This window comes from Squalius cephalus (genome assembly GCF_949319135.1).
Source record: "Squalius cephalus genome assembly, chromosome: 21".
NCBI lineage: Eukaryota > Metazoa > Chordata > Actinopteri > Cypriniformes > Leuciscidae > Squalius > Squalius cephalus.
The window spans coordinates 30,724,744-30,746,486 of NC_137142.1; positions in this window are offsets into that span (position 1 = coordinate 30,724,744).

Below are 21,743 nucleotides of genomic sequence, written 5' to 3' on the forward strand. Positions count from 1 at the left end.
GAATTTAGTTGGGATGCTAAGGACCTGTCACTACCAATATCAAGCAACTATAATTTCGATCAAACAATTAAAATATATTTATATATAACCACTGTTGTTGTTGTTGCTCTGGATTCGAGCCAAATTCCGAGCTCATATCCAAGCACAGTAAGTGCTCTATATACATTTTGTATATTTAATCTGATGATGATGATGAGAGACGTTGACGATTGCACCATGGACAGAGTGAAGTTAAAGTTAAGTCTCTGATAAACTGCCTCGTTGTCATCACCTTTATCTTATAATTTTACAGAATTGAAGTCGATATAGACTTAAAACCTTAATGTCAATCCCTGTATTTATTTATAATTATTTTTTTTTCTGTTATGAATGTATGCTTGTTTAGATATTGTATCATACAGATAGCTAAATTGTTGCTAATGTTGTTGGTTTACATAACCAAAATTATGAGTTATGATTGGGTTTGCTACCGTATCGATAAATAAAGGCTTTAGATTACATTAAATTGTGGTCAAAAATGCAAAAAAATGCGGTGCTAGCACCACGCTGTATGTCACATCAGGCTGAAAAGAAAGTGAGATCCTTTTATTTTACATCAAAAACAATTCTGTTGGCACATATATAAAAAATAATCTTAAAAAGATTCTACTACTATGATTCTGATTCTACTAACCTGTAAGACTGCAAATCCTGCTATTAGTTTTTCTTTAAATAGTGCTCAGTCCAGTGCTTTGAACCACAAATAAATGTGTAAAAACTTGCCATTAATGTGCACAAATCGTATGTGTGTCCAGTCCACTATGTGGATAGAACCAAATAAGAATGTTCTAGAACACACGATGGTCAAAATAATATGTGGCACATAACTGTCCTAAGGGATCAGTGCACTGGTATAAGACAGCACCTTAAGAATCTGCCTCTGCATCTTAAGCACATAATTATGGAAAAGAATCAAGAGGCAAAATCCGTAATAGCAGCATTAACAGTCTACGACTGAAAACTAGAATTATATGCAAATTAGTTGCAGCTATTTAATGTTATATTCATTGAGTCATCATACAAAGTAGTGTATTCATTATGCTGCCTTTATCAAATGAGTTCACAAATAGCCTATACTGTTTTGGCTTTAATGATGCTGTGCTGTGCTGTAGGCAGACACTGTCGGTTCACAGTGGTTGTTTTCATTGCTTATTTTTAAACACATGCACAGACAATAAATTGTATTAATAAAAACTTCACAAGTGCTGGTATTGAGGGAAGATTTAGTAATATGGTCAGACTTTAACATGAAATGTGTCAGCATATACAGTACCTTGAAAAAGTACCTTCCTCAGAACTATTCAGGGATTTCAGAAGGGCTGGAATATGTTCCCACGAGGGGTCTGCTGTCCCACGGGAAGCCAACGGTGCCTCCTGATTGTCATTCAGGGCCGTAGTGATCATTTTGTGCTGTTCGTGCTGAGGGGGTGTTCAGCTCTCTTTGGTGAATTCTGGTCATGTTGCTTGAGCTTTTAGAGGCCTGTGGCTGTCTAAGACTCTGATACAGTCCTGGAATTCAGAAACCGTTTTATTTTCAAACAGTCATACAAAATATTATACTTTAAAATAATTGTTTTCTATTTTAATATATTTGAAAATGTAATTTATTCCTGTGATGGCAAAATTTTCAGCAGCTTAAAATAAAAAGGAAAAAAGCTTTTTAATACATCTCTAAAGAAAAAGTATTAATTTACTTACAAAAAAACAAAACAAAACACCCTTTGATCAGTTCTGTAGATACATATTATTACTAAAAGTATTCAGTTGCAGTTTGCACTTTGGATGAAAAACAGTTCTCTAGCTAAAACTCATTTGACATTCAATTAGTTCTACCTATCAATCACTAGCACATTTTCTGCATTATAACCCAAAGTCACAGGATGATTATTCTGTTTGGAAAAAAATAAACAAACATATGCAAATTAAGACATTACATAAAGCATTTCAAAAAAGTTAAAAAAAGATCATATTAAGAAAACTCTGTTCCAATGTGAGTTTGGTATAAGTGTATTGCATAAGTGAGTTGGATACCATAGTGTTATAGGATTTACCATGAAATATATGATTCCTTGACCAAAATCACACTGTTTGATTGAGGGGGAGACACGACTTACCCTCTGACTCAACTAGAAGTTTAATTCTAGTAAAAATTTAAAGGGATATTTCACAGCTCGAAAGATGAATCTGTATTTAAATTGGGTCATTTTTGTGTAATTATTTTAGAAGTGGGTGCCTTCTAGACTGGGAAAAGCCATAAAAAAATTTTTGGGCTCATGTGGATGAAAGACAACAACTCCCAGAATGCACTTGCTTCGCTGCCATACGAGGACACTCCCAAGCCACGCCTACCGGTTACAGAGGGCAGTATCGGAAGAAATGATACAACTAGGCGACTAGTTGACTCGAAACTGAAAAGATGGCATTTTGTCGTGAGATCCCCCTATAGGCGGGTTGAAAACATGCGTAACGAGCTCCTACTACTGGCTGTAGTCTCTCGCCTCTAGCCAAAAAAGCCTCTGATGACGCAAAATGGCGATTTTTGCGTCATCGGAGGTTTTTTTCCAGACACACAATACAGAAATCTCTCGTCTCAGGGGGACATGAGGGAGGGAAGCACGGTCATTCGAAGTCTGCTTTATGGCAGACTCCTTACCAATCTACTCACCTGAGATCATCTCGTCCTGTATCCAGTCTCCTGTCCGTCATCCTGATCCAGATCGCCTGTCTTTGTGCTAACTCATCACCTGCACAGAGAATCCACTTCAGTCATCGCCAGCTTAGTCATCATCATCATTCTACAAGTCACCATCCTCTCACCATCATCTGGTTCTCGTTGTTCCACCACTCTGCTTTTAATAAACAGTGCAGCTAAATCTGTCTATCTTGTGTTTGTGACAATCACACAGGGAATTCTGGGAATGTCAGTTTACAGTTTTTCACTGTATTATCATTTGGTTTGCTTTTTTTACTTCTAAACTGTACATTTAACAGTATTTTACTGTAAAAAATTACTTGAAATGTCTGGTAAGATCTTTTACGGTTTTCCCCTGTATAGAACAGAACTTTTTCAGTCGCATTTTTACAGTTAAAATTACACTATTTATTTGTTTTACAGTGAATGACATTTAACATGAGACAAACTGCCCGTTATAGTCTAAACATCTCCATTTCCAGTGACCGATGTCAGCGAGGACACACAAAGGTGCAAGACTGACAGATTTTGCACCGTACAAATATCAAGGGCAGCAGCACCTCCACTGAACTCTGTTCTGTGTGATACATAGACTCTCTTTCCCAACCCAAAGACAAAGTTTGATGAATGAGGTGCTCTGAAATTCTGTGTGGCCGATCTGTTTCAGAGGACAGTGGAAGCTCTGATCCAAAACCATGTCCTTTCAGATGCAACGAATCTACTGCTTGTTTCTCCATTCAGTAATTCAACACTTTCGGTAATTCATGACATTTACAACTTTAGAACATTTACAACATAAAAACCATAAAACATTGGTTCTTCACTTTTTGCTTCAAGATGCGAGTGGCGGTCAAGCACTAAAAATGTTTGTTGTGCAAAAGTTAACACAAATGTCCTTAAAATCAATCATTGAGACCTGTTTGACCATGAACTGCATATGCTCAAAATAGCATGTCCTGATTTTGCCGAGTTAGACGTGTTCTTGGGTCAAGATGTTTTTGTTTTTTTTATCCTGGAGCAACATTCCTGTCTGAAGATTTAATCCTAACCCAATCCCCGCCCCTAAACTTAACCCTACCCATAAGTTATCCTTAAAATCAGAGGGAAATTATAGGTAAATAATACTAATGTAGAAGCACCAAACCCTGGTTGTAAGCCTAAACTTGACATTGCATTCTTGTTCCTTTAAATCTGATTGGTTGATTGGAATGTTGCTTGGTTGATGCAGGAACATATTGCACTTGTAGAAATCAGGTTCTGCCTCAAAATATGCAAAATTACAACACGTTAAATTCAAAGTTAAATTCAGCCATTTTAGTTTCTAAATGTTGCTTGAATTTTGATAATTGCATGCTTCAGGCAGCAAATAATTCACTGTTTACACTGCATTTAATACAACCTCCAACCCATTTTCAGTCACATACCACCAAAACTTGACAAATGCAATGAAACAGTATAAAGATAGCAGTTTCAGTTGACCTAGCCGTGACTTTCTGTTGCCAGTGATGCAGTCTTGTTATGAGACCTCGAAATAATGGTGTACCATTAAAGCAGCATTATATGACAACAACCTCAAGGAAATCGAAAAGCAATACAAGTGTTCTATTCAACTCTCTTATTTGTAATTACTGACACAATGACAGATGGTGATGCTCCCAAGGCCTTGTGGTATTAGCATGCTGGCCTCGGGATAGCCCATCACATTATCACGTTTCCAGAGCTATGCAATTGGGTCTTTACTGCTGCACTTGTCAACTGAAGAATTAACCACAGCGTCCAGTACGGCCAAATACTCATTTATACATACAACGTGAAATGAGCCGGCTAGAGGCAAAAGAAAATAGCTTCAAATCTCAACTTATAGACGCAAGAACTGTACTGGGTCACACTCGTACAATACATAGTCATGCATAGTATAGTACAGTGATTTTTGAATTGCACACAGTGACACATTCATAAATCACAGATATAGACTAGAAACAACTAAAAACTAGATACCGGTCTAATATTACATATAATTATTATATAATTATATATTATTTCAAATAAAACTTGAAATATATTTGAAAGAAAATGATAAACTATAGTTATAAACCATTGCATATACATATTAAACACAGTAACATATTCATTAATTTAGTACCCTTTCCAATTTCCATATGCATATTGCATCCAGAAATGTGATACTACCACATTGAACAGTAGAAACTAGGAAAATAGATCATGCATATATATATATATATATATATATATATATATATATATATATATATATATATATACATATATATATATATGTCACATTTTGGGTTTGTTCTTGTCATGTTTCTGTGTCATGTCTTGTTTCCATGTCTGTCATGTGATTCCCTGTTTGTCATGTGATCCTGCCATGTCTTGTCATTGGTTAATTGTCTGATCATTGTTCACAGGTGTCCCTTGTTTTGTCATTAGTCTGTGTATTTTAGCCCTCATGTTTGCCATGTGTCTTTGTCAAGTATTGTTTCCTGTAATTCTGCTGTAGTGTAAGTTTCATGTTCATGCCATGGTTTTTGTTTTCATGCCACGTCATGTTTTTGTTTCAGGTTTTGTTTTAGTTATAATAAACTGCATTTGGGTTTTCATCTTTCAACTTGCCTCCAGTGGAGAGTTCAGATGCAAAAACCTCTAAGTGCCATCTGAAATTTTCTTCTAGAATGATCATTTTTATGAAGCTTGTATATTTAAGTTCAGTAATTTCACTAAAATGCCAATAAAAATGACCTATTAATTGCCATTTAAGTGAAATTACTGAACTTAAATAAACAAGCTTGATAAAAATGATCAATCTAGAAGAAAATTTCAGATGGCACTTAGAGGTTTTTGCATCTGAACTCTTCATATATACAGTATATACTATAAAATTATATTGTCATTATTAAGCCAAATATCTGCACACCATTAAAACTATAAATTTTCCTTTTAATAAAACAATCTGCATTCAGAAAATGTGTCTTGAATATACATGTATTATTTTAGCCAATTGTTTTACTTGTTTTAAGCATAAATCTAATCTAAAAATATATATATATTTTTTTCCTTTCTGGAAACAAAGATACTGATCAATAAAATGTTTGCAGTGTAACAACACAATGATATCAGCAGGTCGCTGAAATAACTTATTAAAACAAACTATAAATAAACGTTTTAAAAATAAAACGGCAAAGTACACGCTTTCCATTTTTTCATTTTATTTTTTCATAATTTTGTGAAGACCACAGATGGGTTGTAATTGTGATCATGGTTAAGTGGGACTTGCAATATAATTTTATGCACAACGTGCAGCACATGACAAAAGAGTGCACCTGTATGGGGCTGTATACTGAGTCATTACATCTACTTTACATCTACAGCCAACAAGAAACATTTCCACAAAGCGATGGTCCATTCAACGTTTTCATACACTAAATCTTAAATGGCAGCTTTAGCTCTGTTTTACCCTAAGATAACAGCTCTGCTCTTTAAGAAAAATAATCAACACCAGGTTACAAGTGCTAAATGAACACTCACTAATAATATGTTGGTCTGCATACAGAAGCAAAATTCCACATGGACTAGATCACACCAATTACTTTTTAACAGCGCAGTTTTTGCTGCACACTAAATTTAAGGCAATGCCTCATTAGGGGCCATTTTAACTCCCTACTGTCGTCCCTTTTTAACTTTAATGAAGACTGTCTGATTAGAGTGGAAACTATATATAAACATATTCGGACAATTAAGCCACACTTAAAAATGTCTGAATGTCATTACATTGACAAAATATCAAACCATCGGACAATTAAGCCACACTTTAAAATGTCTGAATGTCATTACATTGGCAAAATATTAAACCGAGTGGCATGTATTTTTAAAAAATGACATCCCAAGCACTCATTTCAAGCAAAACATTACCCAAAAGAGAAGTTTGTTTAAATGACAGAACAATAGATAGCTGTTCAAAAGGATTTTTTTTTTATGAATGAAATGAATACTTATTAAGCAAGGACGCATTCAATTGATCAAAAGTGACAGTAAAGACATTTGTAATGGTAGAAAAACATTTCTATTTCAAATAAATGCTGTTTTAAACTTTCTATTCATCACAGAAATGTACGAGTTTGGGTTTAAAGTTTATTCGCCATTTGTACACGCAAAGCCAGTACAAGTGCATAGGAGGTTTTTCAGCAAAGCTCTTAGAGTCAGCAGTAGAAAATAAATAAATACATAATAATAATAACAATAAGCTATCAGAGCTGTACACACAATAAATAAGCACCAAGAAAGTACAATAACACACACACTATGACTATGCAATGAGATACACACTATAAAACACTGTTATTTTAATATGAGAATATTGCACATTTTGCAGTTCACCTTGTCCTGAGACGATAAATTATATAAATAAGAAAACTGCGATAAAATGTCTTTGTATGACAGATATGAACATCTTATAACCATATAATAACCTTAGCAACAAGTCTCTATATAAAAGAGATAAAACCTTGTTAAACTTACAGAAGTGAGGTAGACACTCATTCCTTCTATTAGTCTGACTGTGGCTAGAAAGAATCTGTTATTAAAAAAACATGCTTTATGTGAAATGATAGTGTCTGGTCTACTGTGTCTCAGGTTATATATTGAGTGTTTATGCCTGAGGAAAGAGTGAGCTGGATGGTATGTTTCCCTGAGGATGTTCTGTGCTTTTTTTTCCTGCAGAGTTGTGTATATAAAGTGTCCATGGATGGGAAGTCAGATCTAATGATCCTCATTGTGGTCTTTATAAACTTTTGGATAGCCTTCCTCTCTGCCTGGGTGGTGCTCCCAAACCAGACAATGATGCCATTTGTGAAGATATTCTCTACAAGTCCTCTGTAGGCCTGGGTCTGGCCTTCATTGCAGCCTGATGAAATAAAGCCGCTGTTGGGACTTCTTCACTGTGGCGACAGTGTTTTGGTCCAGGTCAAGTTTGATGACACGTAGGCCTACTTCAAGCCTCAGTCCCCTTGATGATGAGAGGCTGCATAGTGTAGGATTTCCTCCTTATGTCCATGATTATCTCCTTATGTCTTGTCTATGTTGAGGATGAGGTCATTGACCTCTCCATAGGCCAGAATATTGTTGACCAGCTCCCTGTAACCAGACTCATCCCCACCTTTAATGAGGCCCAGAATAGTTATATCTTAATGATGGCAGTGTTGTCCTGGGTGGAGACAGTCATGGCAGCGCATTCTCATACCCAAATCGTCACGTTTTCGTCACTTTCTGATATTCGTCAATTTCCGACGCACAAAGCACCCTTTAGCGTCCATATGAGACGCATAACCCTACCACAGACCTAAACCTACCCATAACCGAAGCGTCTCATATTGACGCCAAGGGTGCTTTGTGCGTCGGATATTGACGAACTTCCGAAAGCGTCAGTTACATAACGCCTAAACCTACCCATAACCCGAAGCGTCTCATATGGATGCTAAAGGGTGCTTTGTGCGTCGGATATTGACGAATGTCAGAAAGTGACGAATTGGGTATGAGAATGTGTTGTATACAATGAATAGAGTTTGGGGCTGAGACAACAGCCCTGTGGTGTCCCTGTACTAACTGAGAGCTAAGCAGAGACAATGCCCACATCCTAAGCGTCTGTGGTCTATCAGTAGCCCCTTTCACACAACGATTCCGGAAAATACACCGATAATGTGTCCTGGGATTGTAAAATTTTGCTTCATTCACTTGCAGTGATTTTCTGGAATCTGTGTGTGCGTTCACACACATCCCATAAAGATACTGTAAATCAGGATGTGATGTGTAATGTCCCCGCAGCGTCTTAAGTTGACTTATGATCTGAGATTTCTCTCTCGAAAAACGTTTCTTTTTTTTAATTCGATCATAAACTAGCACATCGTGTCCAGCTCCACTAAGCTGGCGTACGATCTCAGCTTCATCACTACGACACACCCCTTACGGTATTAGTCCTGCCTTTTGTTCACACATGGCGCTTTCCGGGACTGATCCCAGCAATGTTACTAGGTCCCCATCCCGGGATCGATCCTGGGATCAATCCCGGGACGTGTTTGCGTTAACACAGAAGGCACTCTAGAAATTTTCTGGGATCAATGCTCTGTGTGAAAGGGGCTTTTGAGTTGGGACCCCGATGTATGTCAGCTTCCCAATTAGCTTTTCTGGTCGGGTGGTATTGAAGGTAGAGTAATCCAGGAGGAGCATCCTTATAATGGCAGTGAATGGCCGTTTCTGTTTTGGAGTCCATAAAAATGCATCCATCCATGATAAAAGTGCTCTGGGGGGGTTAATAAAGGCCCACTGAAGTGAAGCGAAGAGTTTGTGTAAGAAAAATATCCATATTTAAAACTTTATAAAGTAAAATAACTAGCTTCCAGCCAAACGAACATCCGGATTCAACTTACACTTAAAGGGGGGGTGAAATGCTATTTCATGCATACTGAGTTTTTTACACTGGTAAAGAGTTGGATTCCCATGCTAAACATGGACAAAGTTTCAAAAACTAAGTTGTACGTTTGAAGGAGTATTTTTGTTCCAAAAATACTCCTTCCGGTTTGTCACAAGTTTCGGAAAGTTTTTTTCGAGTATGGCTCTGTCTTACGTAAGATAGGGCGGAATTTCCTTATATGGGTCCTAAGGGCACTTCTCCAGTAAGATCGCGGCCGCGCGCGCACTCGTAGACCAGAGCAAGAGAGTGAAAGCAGTTCGCCATCAAAGCGCCCTGCCCGGCTTTTGGGAAGTCAATGTCACCAAAGAAGTGTGTTTTTGGTTGCCAGGGCAAGACAACCCTGCACAGATTCCCAAAGAACCCAGCGTTAAGGAACCCGTGGATGGAGTTTGTTTTCCTGAGCATAAACGGAGTTGTGTAAGACATTTGTTCCCTGCATTTCGACAATGATTGTTTTATAAACAAAGCCCAGATCTACGGATTTGCAGATCGTCTAATGCTTAAGGATCGAGCAGTCACAATGATAAAAATTCGCGGTCGTGCGTTGGAACCGGACGGTGAGTAAAACTGTTTGTTGAACAAATGTCTCTGTGTGTTGTCACTAGCTTGGCGCGTTAGCACAGCTAAGCTTCGCCCACACGGCCCACCCCCAGCCGCTCGGTTTTTTCCGGAAAGACTCGGTACAGCCTATCTTTATGTTAAAAATTTAATAAAACAAAATACTTTTTGGAGATATGAAGGATGCAATATTACTCTATAGGTACTCAAGATTAACAGGAGATTGAGTGAAAATGAGCATTTCACCCCCCCTTTAAACGAAACTTACACAACTTGTGACATTGTAAGTAGCGTAGTATGTCATGGCGTAGCATAAATGTCAGCAGTACGTCGCATTACTCGCATAAATTGCGCTTTAGACTTAAGTGGAATCCGCATGTTTGTTTGGCCAGAAGCTAGTTATTTTACTTTATAAAGTTTGAAATATGGATATTTTTCTTACACAAACTCTACGCTTCACCTCAGAGGGCCTTTATTAACCCCCCAGAGCCGTGTGGAGCCGTTCAGAACCTGAGCATGCGTCACCTGGAGTGCATTGTCTTCGGGTTGCATAAGAATTTTGAGAGGTGTCTGTTTTTCAATCTGTCAAATCTAGCATAGAAACTGTTGAGGCTGTCTGGTAAGGTGGTATCTCGGGTCTCAGTCCAGTTTGTGTTCCTCCTACAGTTGGTGACAGACTGGATTCCTTGCTATATACTGCATGTAATTTTTTTCAAGCAATCGCTTTTAAGTTTTGAGGAATGTGCCCTTTTTGCAGAACCATATATCTAATATCTGTAACTTGTTCTACTCTCTGTCCCCTGACTTTAAAGCTTCCCGTCTTTTCTTCAAGCCTATATCTCCATTAAACCAGGGCTTTTGATTTGGAAAAACACAAACCTTACTGTCTGCGCACCAGGACTGTTTGACGAAAATAGCTGTTTGTCCCACAAAAATATGAAGCAGCACGACTGTTTTAAACTTTGATAATAATCAGAAATGTTTCTTGAGCAGCAAATCAGCATATTAGAATGATTTCTGAAGGATCATGTGACACTGAAGACTGGAGTAATGATGCTGAAAATTCAGCTTTGATCACAGGAATAAATTAAATTTTAAAGTTCTTAAACAGTTCTTGTAATAACATTTCAAAATATTATTGTTTTTACTGTATTTTTGTTTAAATAAATGAAGCCTTGGTGAGCATTAGAGACTTCTTTCAAAATTTTACCGACCCTTTGAATGCTTTCATTAATAGTGTATTAATAGTACATACTATTCTGAATGATGATATTGTGAAACTTTATGGTTGTCAGATGTGGATCGTGTTCATAGTTGATATGATGAACTACACCTGTGGATACTTTGCTACAGGACACCTGTGCGACTTCATACATTCACTAAAATCTACTTTAGACAAGTTGGTTAAAATTCACTGCAAATAAACAACTCAGAAAAGATGTAATGACATCAAGTGTGACTTAAGTGTCCATATACTTTTTTGGGGTCACTAAATGAAGAGTCTCCATGCAGTGAAATTGTTTTAATTAGCTTTTATGTACCGCTCAGCGTATAGAGGACAGGTGTGCATGCAGATGCTCGTGCTAATGTGGATCGCGCCAAAAAAAGGCTCTTTAATGACTCCACGGCGGTGTGCGTTTGTTTTAAGATCTGTCTGTCAGATCGGAGAGGGCTCCCGCGAGAATGAAACAGTTCTGTGGTCTTTGTGCAAAAAGGGAATGTGACAGCTGTGCTGTTCCCATGGTCCAGCACATCTTTATATTCTCGCACATATGCTGCGCGATATACATGTACACTCACAGAATGTCGATCCCATCTCATATCCCGCTTACTATTTATATCAGTCTCTATGGCCATCTGCACAGGGCACCATTATTCCTGGTCACTCTGTATTTGGGATGCTCGTTACTCTGGCGCTGGTTGGGTTGGGGGGGGGGGGGGTTGCTAGGCAGTGGACCCCAGAGACTGCATTGTCCAGATGCTGCTGGCTTTCCCAGGCTGCCTTTTCTCCAACCAGAAGGAACACCACGCTCTCATTTCTGAAGTGTGTTACTGCATCTGGGGTGCTCAAAACAGCAGGGAACAGCTCACACACTTGTGCACGAGCGCACAGACACACACATGCTCACACACAAACCTGACAAACTTTACTGTGGAACACAACCGGTGCTCCATTCCAGCACTGCGGAAACTAGGATGGTCTGATTTTGCTCGAGTTACAAATTTTCCAAAAGTTTGTTTGAAACTCATATGCCCTCATAGTTCTCTGACAAGGTTTGTGCTGTAAATATGCTCAACTATTAAAGGTTTTTTTTCCAATGAAAGAGTGCATTTCTTATCTGTGTGATTTTAAAGCTGCAGTCCGTAACTTTTTTGTGTCTATTCAATCTAGGCTCGTTCTTACGTACTAGAGAACTTACGCACATGCGCACTCTTCAAAAACGGTGCTTTAAAATCTCTTGACCAACTAAAAGACGTAAATTACATTTGTATGTATTCTAAATAAAAGATACAGATTGTACTGAATGTCAGCTTGCTTATTTTGCTCAAGACAATGATTTATTGAGTCCACCGACTCGCTGAACTACGCTGATAGCAATGAAACTTGCGACTATAGTTGGCTAAAGATGCTTTTGGGAAATGCACCCCAGAATGCATCAGCACAGTTGTTCAATATGATACATATCCGATGGTCTAAAATCACTTCAATGTTCAAAACATACAATTGACATGTTTTTAAGGGGAAAGGATTAAAAAACAGGATAAAAAAAATATGAAATAACCGACATTAGAAAATTACATTGGTTTCTGAATTTCAGTTTTGACTACTTTTTGATTAATCGTCCAGCTCTATTAATTGAAAAGAGTTTTTCCCTTACCAGCTGTGACAGGACATTCTGTCAGTAGCACTGGGTGGCTCCGCCCACCAGGAAATTGAATTGGTCCAAAATCATGCTCCCCATAATAACTCTATATTAAACATCAGATCTGTTTTGATTGGCTGTGATTGTGTAACATCACGAAGCAGTCGCTGGAAGCTTTTGCATTGTGCTTGGTTATTCTCCATTTGCTCTGCTTTTCATCTCATTGCTGTGTAGGAGAAACAATTAAGATATTAAAGAAATGTTCTTATGGGATTGGCTTCACTAAACATCAAAATAACCTTAAAATAGTTCCTTGTCAGCATTAGTTTCGCCCTGTTCCAGAGATTAGCGTTCAGCACGGCGGTCAGTAGTCACCTCCCGTCGAGTGTGCCAGAGACTGTCACCCCTGCTCTGTTAAGTCCAGAAATGTCTCGGGAAAGGAGAGAAGACAGCTGTCTACCTCACTTTCTGTCTCTCCATTTCTTCGCTTTCTCCAAACATCCCTCATAAATATTCAGACCTTTCGGTTTGCGTGTGACCTGGGCCGTGCCACCCATTGTTATACCCAAACTGACAATCCTACACCACTCTCTCTCTCAGTTCTTCTTGGACTCCTTCCATTTGTTTCCTGCTTTTCTGATGGAGTTATTTGTAAGGTTTTGGGAAGAATCACCTGTGTCCTACAATGAATGATAATGACTTGAGGAAGGATCTTGACTTGTTAAGGTCAATTTTTAGTTGAACACTTACAGTATGAAAATCCATCGTTTTAAATTGCTAAATCATTAACATAACACAAACATTCATTTAAATGCATTCTCGCCAAATAAATATCATCCGTGGTCAGAAAATAAGAATAAAATATCCATGTATGCACATGCGTTGATTTATTTGACCTGCTCAATAATTTTCATTTTCATCTTTGAACCCAGAAAAACATTCTCAGTTTTATGCACCACTTTTCATTTTAGTTTAAGGTTTAGTCATTTTTGGTGCTTTTTTTTTTTTTTTTTTTAAGTTTCTATTTACCTTTATTTTTATTTCATTTTTAATTGCCAAGGCAGAATTTCTCATTTTCTTTTATTTCAGCTTTATTTTAATTACTGAAACACAGATAACAACTGCACTACAGTAAAAAGAAAAGTCTCAGCCAACATTGAACTGATTTTATGGCAACAGATTGGTATAGTACAACAACAACATCAATAGTAATAATTATAAGAATTTTACTTAGTGCATAAAACTGAAAATGTGTTTCTGGTTCGTGACTAGAAATAATGGAGCAGGTCACATATGTATAGCATTAAGTAGCCTATTGAGGAGTATCAATACAATAGTTCATTTGCTTTAAAATCATATAAGTGTGTTTCTGGTTCGGGCCTCAAAATAATGGAGCAGGTCACTGACTATTTCACCCCGTGTGTGCTGTGTATTTAGCTTAGCAACATGCTAATGCCAAACTGTATTGGAAACAATTGTGAGACACCTGTGTGGGGCGCTATTGTTGTAATGCTATTACCACAGGTAGCAGACAGCACTGCAGTTCACTAGGTTTTGGAACAGAGCTGTTGTGAGGCGGAATGGAGGATGACAGAGGCTAACAGGGGTCCGACTTTATGGTTGACTAGCTGGTTCTCTAGACTATAAATCATGTCGCACGATTGTTCATCTGAACGCTCCTGCTCTGCGAAAGCGCTCACCGACCAACGACTGGAAGAATTTCACTTTAATTCCCTTCATTTACATATCCCTCCATCCTCTCACACTCTTTGCATTCCCTTTCCGTCTGTTCTTCCCTTAATTTGTTTTTGTGTCTTTCACAGCTTAATGAGATGTGGACAGGATGAGTCTGTCCATGTTTTTCTGTTGTGGTCATCTAACGGGTCGTTTGTACTTCTTCAGCTTATATAAACCGTTAGATCTAAACCTCAATATACACTGTCAATGCTACTTTAAAGAGAAAATATTCAACATCTTCATTTCTGTCATATTTTGTTTTTGTTTCACCTCATCTTCAGCTTTTTCTTTCTAAACATCTTCAATTATTTTGTGGTCCAATGTTTTAATTATAACGCATACTGTAGGAAAGAAAAATATAAAGTAAATCTCTCTATATTAGACCACTGAAGTCTCCTGCTTCTTAAGTAATCTCACAGCTAGAGTTTAAGAAGAAACCTCAATAATGTTTCAAATAGATCTCAGATTTGCCAAGATACCAAAGTCTGCACTCAAAAGTCAAAGATCTCAATAAGAACTCAAAAATTTACAATCAAAAACTTCCAAAACCAAATGATCATCACTACCGACCACATTCGTTTTACGCCACCATTCAAAAGTTTAGGGTTGATAAGATGTTTTATGTTCACTAAGGCTACATTTATTTGATCAAAATGCAGTAAAAACAGTAATTTTGTGAAATGTTATTACAATTTAAAATTGGTGTTTTCAGTTTTAATCAATTCAATAAATTTGACCCCCATCTTTTGTTGTCGACGGACTATTGTTTGGAGAAACATGTAATTTCTCCTGAAAGAAACTGTCTTAAAATGTAAAGGTCAAAACAACTGAGACTCGATTAAAGAGATCACACAAAAATGATTCCATAATCATTTACTCACCCTCATGTTGTTCCAAAGTATGACTGTCTTTGTTCTGTGGAAAACAAAAGAAGATGTTTTGTAATATATTTCTGCTTTTTTTAATCCATGTAACTCAAAGAGAACCCAAGTATATTATTTTGTCTTCCTCGAAAGAATGATAATCATACAGGTTCAGAACGTGAGTAAATGATGACAGATTTTTCGTTTTGGGGTGAACTAAGTCTCATGAGCTATGAAAAGAGCATGTAATACTTTAAGAAGCAACCATTGAAAAATATATATTGGTCCATTTCTGACATATTTAACATATTACTTCTGCCTTCAGTATCACTTGAAACATGACCTTGTAGAGGGACTCGTTCAAACAAATGGAAAGACTCTACTCTTTCAAACAAATGGAAAGATACAAAGTCAATGCGTCTAGAAGTATAGATTTCTACAGTCAGTTCACGCGGAAGGTTCCCGCCAGTAAAGAATTATGTAATCTGAACCGAGGAGCCCAATGGCAGAGTTTTCTGAGCATTGACTAAGATCACAGACAAACTTCAATTGAAGAGAGCAATAAACATTTCCCGCCGCAGGCGTTGTTAGGTATACGCGCTTGTGCAAAGTGACATATTGCTACAAATTTTGACACTACATTTCTTTCCTTTGGTTTTCTAACCTGGGGGAAGATTTTAATGAGGACAATTTTAATCTAAAATCACACATTGCCCTAAAATATTGCAGCCCTCATATCTCCACAGAGACTCCCCTTCTGAAAACAGCCCATAAACTGATGCATTTTATTTAGAAGTTCAGTCACTCATGAGATCCTAAACATATGGTGTAAACAAAACCACTGTGATACACTTCTGAATGATGCTGCTGTACCACCTCACTTACCTCTGCAAGGCATTTTGCTCTCTCTTAACCTGCAAATCACAGCCATGCAATCGCCCCAAGGCTCAGCGTACAAACATTAACATAGCGTTCACATCTGTGTTCACGACCCAAGGGACGCATAGACTGGCACGGTTTGATTGTGAAGCCTCGGACGGGCACGCAGGCGTCCCCTCTGTCTGCAGGCTGAGAGAGTGGGCGGACTAGGGGAAGAGGACTGACAGCGAGCCGTAATGAAGCCCGACTCCAGTTCTCTCATTAGAGGCTGCAATACAGACGTCCCCCGAGAATAACCCTTATTACAGACCCCCACTAACCTCAAACGCAAAGAAGTTAAAAGAGTAGATGAGTCGTGGATGGAGAAAAAGAAAGAGGCAGGGAGGAGGATAAAGCGTGAGAGAACACACTGTTAAGGACAGAATGGGCTATCCTGACGGGATTTAAACTTTGTGAAGTTAGGTTTGAAGACGAACAATGTTCCAAGTACAATGTTCTCTCACCATTCCTGATTTCTAACACACACTCACAGCATTCGACGTGGTCTTGTGGCTGTCAGAGCAGAAACGAAAGCTGCTGCTCTCCGTGTGTTTTTCCGTCATCTTCGGGCGCATTCATATGTAAATTGTGCAAGCTTATTTTGTCGAAAGGTCTGGAAAAAACCCCACACATTTGCTCGCCCATACCCTCCCCTCAAAGAAATCAGGACAGAAGTGGTTGAAAGTGGACAAAAGAGACTTTCGTCTCCTTGCGATCACATCGACCAAAAGCATCTTAGGTGTAAACAGGGCCTAAAGCACACATAGAACAGACTATATTTGTGATCATTTTATAGTGCTTTGTCCCATTTTTTCGTTGCAAGTGTCAAACAAAATAAAAAAAAGTGATAGAATCCATTTCCTGCGTCAAACAAACTATTTTAGTCTCATATTGGACCAAATGTTTTCTTTTATCACATTTGAGGGAAGTCTCCGGAGATAAGTGAATGAAGGCACATATCACATATCTTCTCTGCATTTGTTTGTAGGATGAGCGCTAAGTTAATGTCAGCGGGATGCCTGTGAGGGCATATCACTGAGAAGTTTAATTAAACCTTTTGCATCTCAGCATACATGGATTCTTTCTAGCTCAACGCCCCATTTTGTTTCCATGGGGGACTTTTGTGCAATACGCTGTTGTGCAATTCGCTCTCTTGGATCTCAGCGATAGCATTGAAATCGCAGCATGGGGCTTAATTAAACACAGACCATTTTTTGTCTCCTGGAGATGAGAACAGCATAACTGAAAGAATGCATCCGAAGAATGACAACCAGAAAGACACACATCACCTTTACCACGCTAAAGGTCTCATGCTCATATTTCTCAGTTTCCGCCACCAAAGAATGTGTGTTTTTCCTCCTCCTAATGGGATGACATCCGGTCCGAGCAGCTCGAGAATCCGATCAATGAGAAGAGCAGCACGCCGAGAGATTTGATCAGATCTCAATATCCCGGCTCCACAACAACTCTCTGAATCCAATTTGATTTTCTCGAGAGAAACAGAAGAGGCTCTTAGGATCAAATCCGCCGTCTTATTGATTGTGTTGCTAACCTACGCCACTTACCAAAGAACATGCACAATGTCCTCATCCCGGGACGCTAACCGGTGAATAAACAGTTCAAGAAAAAACAGTCATTAACAGAAGCCCCGAGGGGAAGCTCCGACTACATCTGACATCTTAACTGTGTGATCGATATGTGTCTTTGTACAGCTTTGTGCACTAGAGGTAATTGGCATCCTGGTGTAGCCAGATTCGAGCTGACAGTATCTGATTCCCTTGCGACCACTCACTTTGAGTGGTGGCTTGTAGCGGACCGCTAGAGATACTCTGTGATGGACATGTTCTTGTACCAAAGTGGATTTTCATACCACCTGATTGTAATATGGATGCACCCTGCATAGACAACACAGCGGAATGTTAAAATTACAGGCCTGTTGTATTGAATAAAATAGGAATTAACTAAGCCGATCTCACTGCAAGTTGTACGTATTTTACAAGGTGGCTACCCCTGACCCCGCCCCTAAACCTACCCTTCACTGGGGTTTAGACAAATCGTACGAATTCGTGCGATTGAGGTCGTACGAATCCGTGCGAAATAGCCACCTCGTACTCACTCGTACGAATCCGTATGGATTGTTCCTGAGATAGCGTTGGAATTAACATAGATGACATGGGAGCTGTAGGAACGCCATGCTCCAAAGCCACGGTCCTCATCTGGATAGAAAAACTGCATTTTACCTTTTATACCATGCAAAAGTTGCCAGGGTATTGCGGTTGCTAGGTGCTGTTTTGATCCTAACCTTAAGTCAATACAAAAGCAGTGCAGTGGAATGCAAAAACTATTTTAATACAGCGTTTTAGTCGAATTTGTGTGAACAAGGATCATTTTATCAACGTTGTGATGCAAAGGAAAAACTTTTTTAGTTTTTAGTACATCATTGTCATGTAAACATACCCTCAGAATGCTTCTTTTTTTACCTTTATATTATCCATCAAGTTCAAAACATGAGTTTGATTGCTTAAAGTAATAGCAAAACTCTCCTCAAGGTAAAGTAACACAAATAATGTTTAAACCATTCAATAGGGCCCTAAAAGGTGAAATTGTTTCCTGAAGCCTTTCAAATATGTTTTTTTATCTAAAATGCTGAAATATCTGTAAATGTCAGAAGACAGTTCAAGACAGAATGCTTATACTCAAAACAGAGAAAAGTTTCCAAATGACTGAAATCTAGCCTTGAAAATACAGTAAAAAATGGTATGAGAACATTTATGAATTATAATTTTAATACATTAATAGTCATGTAATGTGGATATTACACTAGAATTTTACCTAAAAAAAAACATGTCAAAAAGCATTACAGTTTGGAGGGTAAAAGTCTGCAGAACATTTGTAATAGCTAATGTATAGGGTATATTTGTAGTCCAGTCACAGCAAACAAAGTATGGCAGTCCTCCTTTTTTTATTTATTTCCTGAGTCATTTATCTTACAGATGTCTGCACAAGCATGTTGTCATTACAAATGAATTCCCTGGGTTTTACCGGAGCATCAGAGAGCCACCTTAGTGCTTTCACAATCTATAGTGTCTGCCAATAAAAATGCATGCTTTTCTGCAAGCGTTTTCAGGTGTCTGGGACATAAGTGAATTTTTGATTCCATAACATTTGGCTAAAACATGCACCACCTAATCACAGTCTGAGCAGTCTGTTCTCTTCATTCTGTCCTACTTACTGTACATTTGTGCAAAGATAGAAACAACACTTTTAGTACAAAGAGTTATGAAAAACTGTTCTATTAATCTCAACCTTGACCCAAACTCTAACCTTAACCATAAACTATAACATTCTCTAACTATAGTTGGCCACCATTAGAGTCTGAAAAGAAATAAAAAAAGAGCAAAAATAAAATAATGAACATTCATGCTTTAATCAGCCACAGAATGAAAGTAATTCTGAAAGATCTTTGAAGTCACCAAATGATTGGAGGTTTCACAGAGTGCGTTGTGCCATATCTCTGGTCTTGTATACAGTTATAGTGCACCATATAATATGTATTGCTACAACAAATGTGGACTGAAGAATACAAAGTTTTTTTTATTGCATTACAATAGGTATACTGTATACTAGTCAAATATATATGGAAGGTTAACACAACAAATAATTTTCATGAAAATGTAATAATCGGGCTGCAGAGTGGTTTGCACATAAAAACCACTGATTAGAAATAGGCCCTAGCTCTTTTTTTTTTTTTTTTTTTAAATTTCATTAAATAAAATGTGGAAATTTCAATAACGCATCACTCAAAATCTAAATACAATAAAAATCCAAATGTTAACTGCAATATTCTCTACAGTGGCTTTACAGGAGAGATGTAACATTCCTCTGCCATACAATCTTGCTTCTAGGCAACAAACATATTTAGGCAATTTCTCACTGCATACAAATAATTCATGTGAATGGTGATATAATGTGATGTAAATGTTTAAAAATGAAGTTTACTCTCTAATAAATGCAAATCTTGTGATGAGTGAACAAAAGAAAAGAAAAGAAAAGAAAAGAAAAGAAAAGAAAAGAAAAGAAAAGAAAAGAAAAGAAAAGAAAAGAAAAATGCTTTTCTGAGGGCAGTTCTTAGTCAGAGATGTGCATCCCCCACATGGTCAGGAGAAAAAACATTTTATTGATTTATTCAAAGTCATCACTCCAGTATTAACCCTTCATTGTCATCATGTGCTTGCAAAGTCAAGAAAATGGTTCTGTTACCCAGAGGCAATGTTGTGCAATTGAGTATTAGTCTATTTATAAATCAAATAGGTGCATACGACCTGGATGTCCTGCGCGAGTCAAGTAAGGGATAATCCATGGCTAGCTATGCATTAAACGATTTTGTGCGTTTAAACGATTGGAGGCAAAGAACCACCCGATGCGAAGCAGATGGTGGTTGGCTCTGCGGATTGCATTCAAATTGTTTAAAGGGGACCTATTATGCAAAATTCACTTGTATAAGGTATTTGAAAACAGATGTGTTGCCAACGTGTGTGTAAGCAGCCAGCCTATAATGGTAAAAATCCACACAATCCTTTTTTATAATCCCCATAAATCAGAAACAGTCTCTCCAAAAGAGCGCTTCCAGATTTCCCCCTACTCTTACGTAGGAGCCCTGCCCATAACTGGTGACGATCTGCCCTATTAGCAATGAGCCGCAGCAATCTGCAATTTCTGTTTCCTCGCTGTAGCAGCTGGAGATATACAACAAATTAAAACATTTAAAATGTTCTGTTATTGGATGTACTAACGAACATAAGAGTCTCCATAGACTCCTGGCATCTGGAAAGGGGGGCGGGGAGCAGCAGCTCATTTGCATTTAAAGGGACACACACAAAAACGGCATGGTAGGAGCCCAAATAGGAGCAAATTTGACAAATTTAAATGATCTGTGGGGTATTTTGAGCTGAAACTTCACAAACACATTCTGGGGACACCAGAGAGTTAAATGACATCTTGTGAAAAGGGGCATAATAGGTCCCCTTTAATGCACAGCTAGATGTGGATTATCCCACTTATACCATGGTCATTTACCAGCATTGACAACTTAATGCTGTCATTGATGCTTGCTTGCAGCGCTTAATTTGACTAAAAGTGTTAAAATGATAGTTATTGTCATCAGCTACCACTCGTTAGATCTAGCATTCTGTCTGCTATAAATCAGACACAGAGATAAAGTAGTGTGGTAAGGGTAAATTTATTTGATTTAATTATTGCATTTATTAGAATGAATTAGCCTATCGAGAGAGAGAGAGAGAGAGAGAGAGAGAGAGAGAGAGAGAGAGAGAGAGTGAGAGAGAGAGAGTTATGTGCATGTTAATTAGCTGCATCTCTCTATATTAGCAATGAAGCTGTGAGTTAAATTACTTCAAAAACAGCAACGTAACCTCCTTGCTGAGTAATATAATGTAGCGATTCAGGAGTGAAGTTGATTTATTAATAAAGTCAAGTATTCAGACAGACCATGGTATAACAATAATTAAAGCACAGAACCAAGAGATTATACTACTTCGAACTCAGTTAAAATCCACCTTTGCTAATAAAAT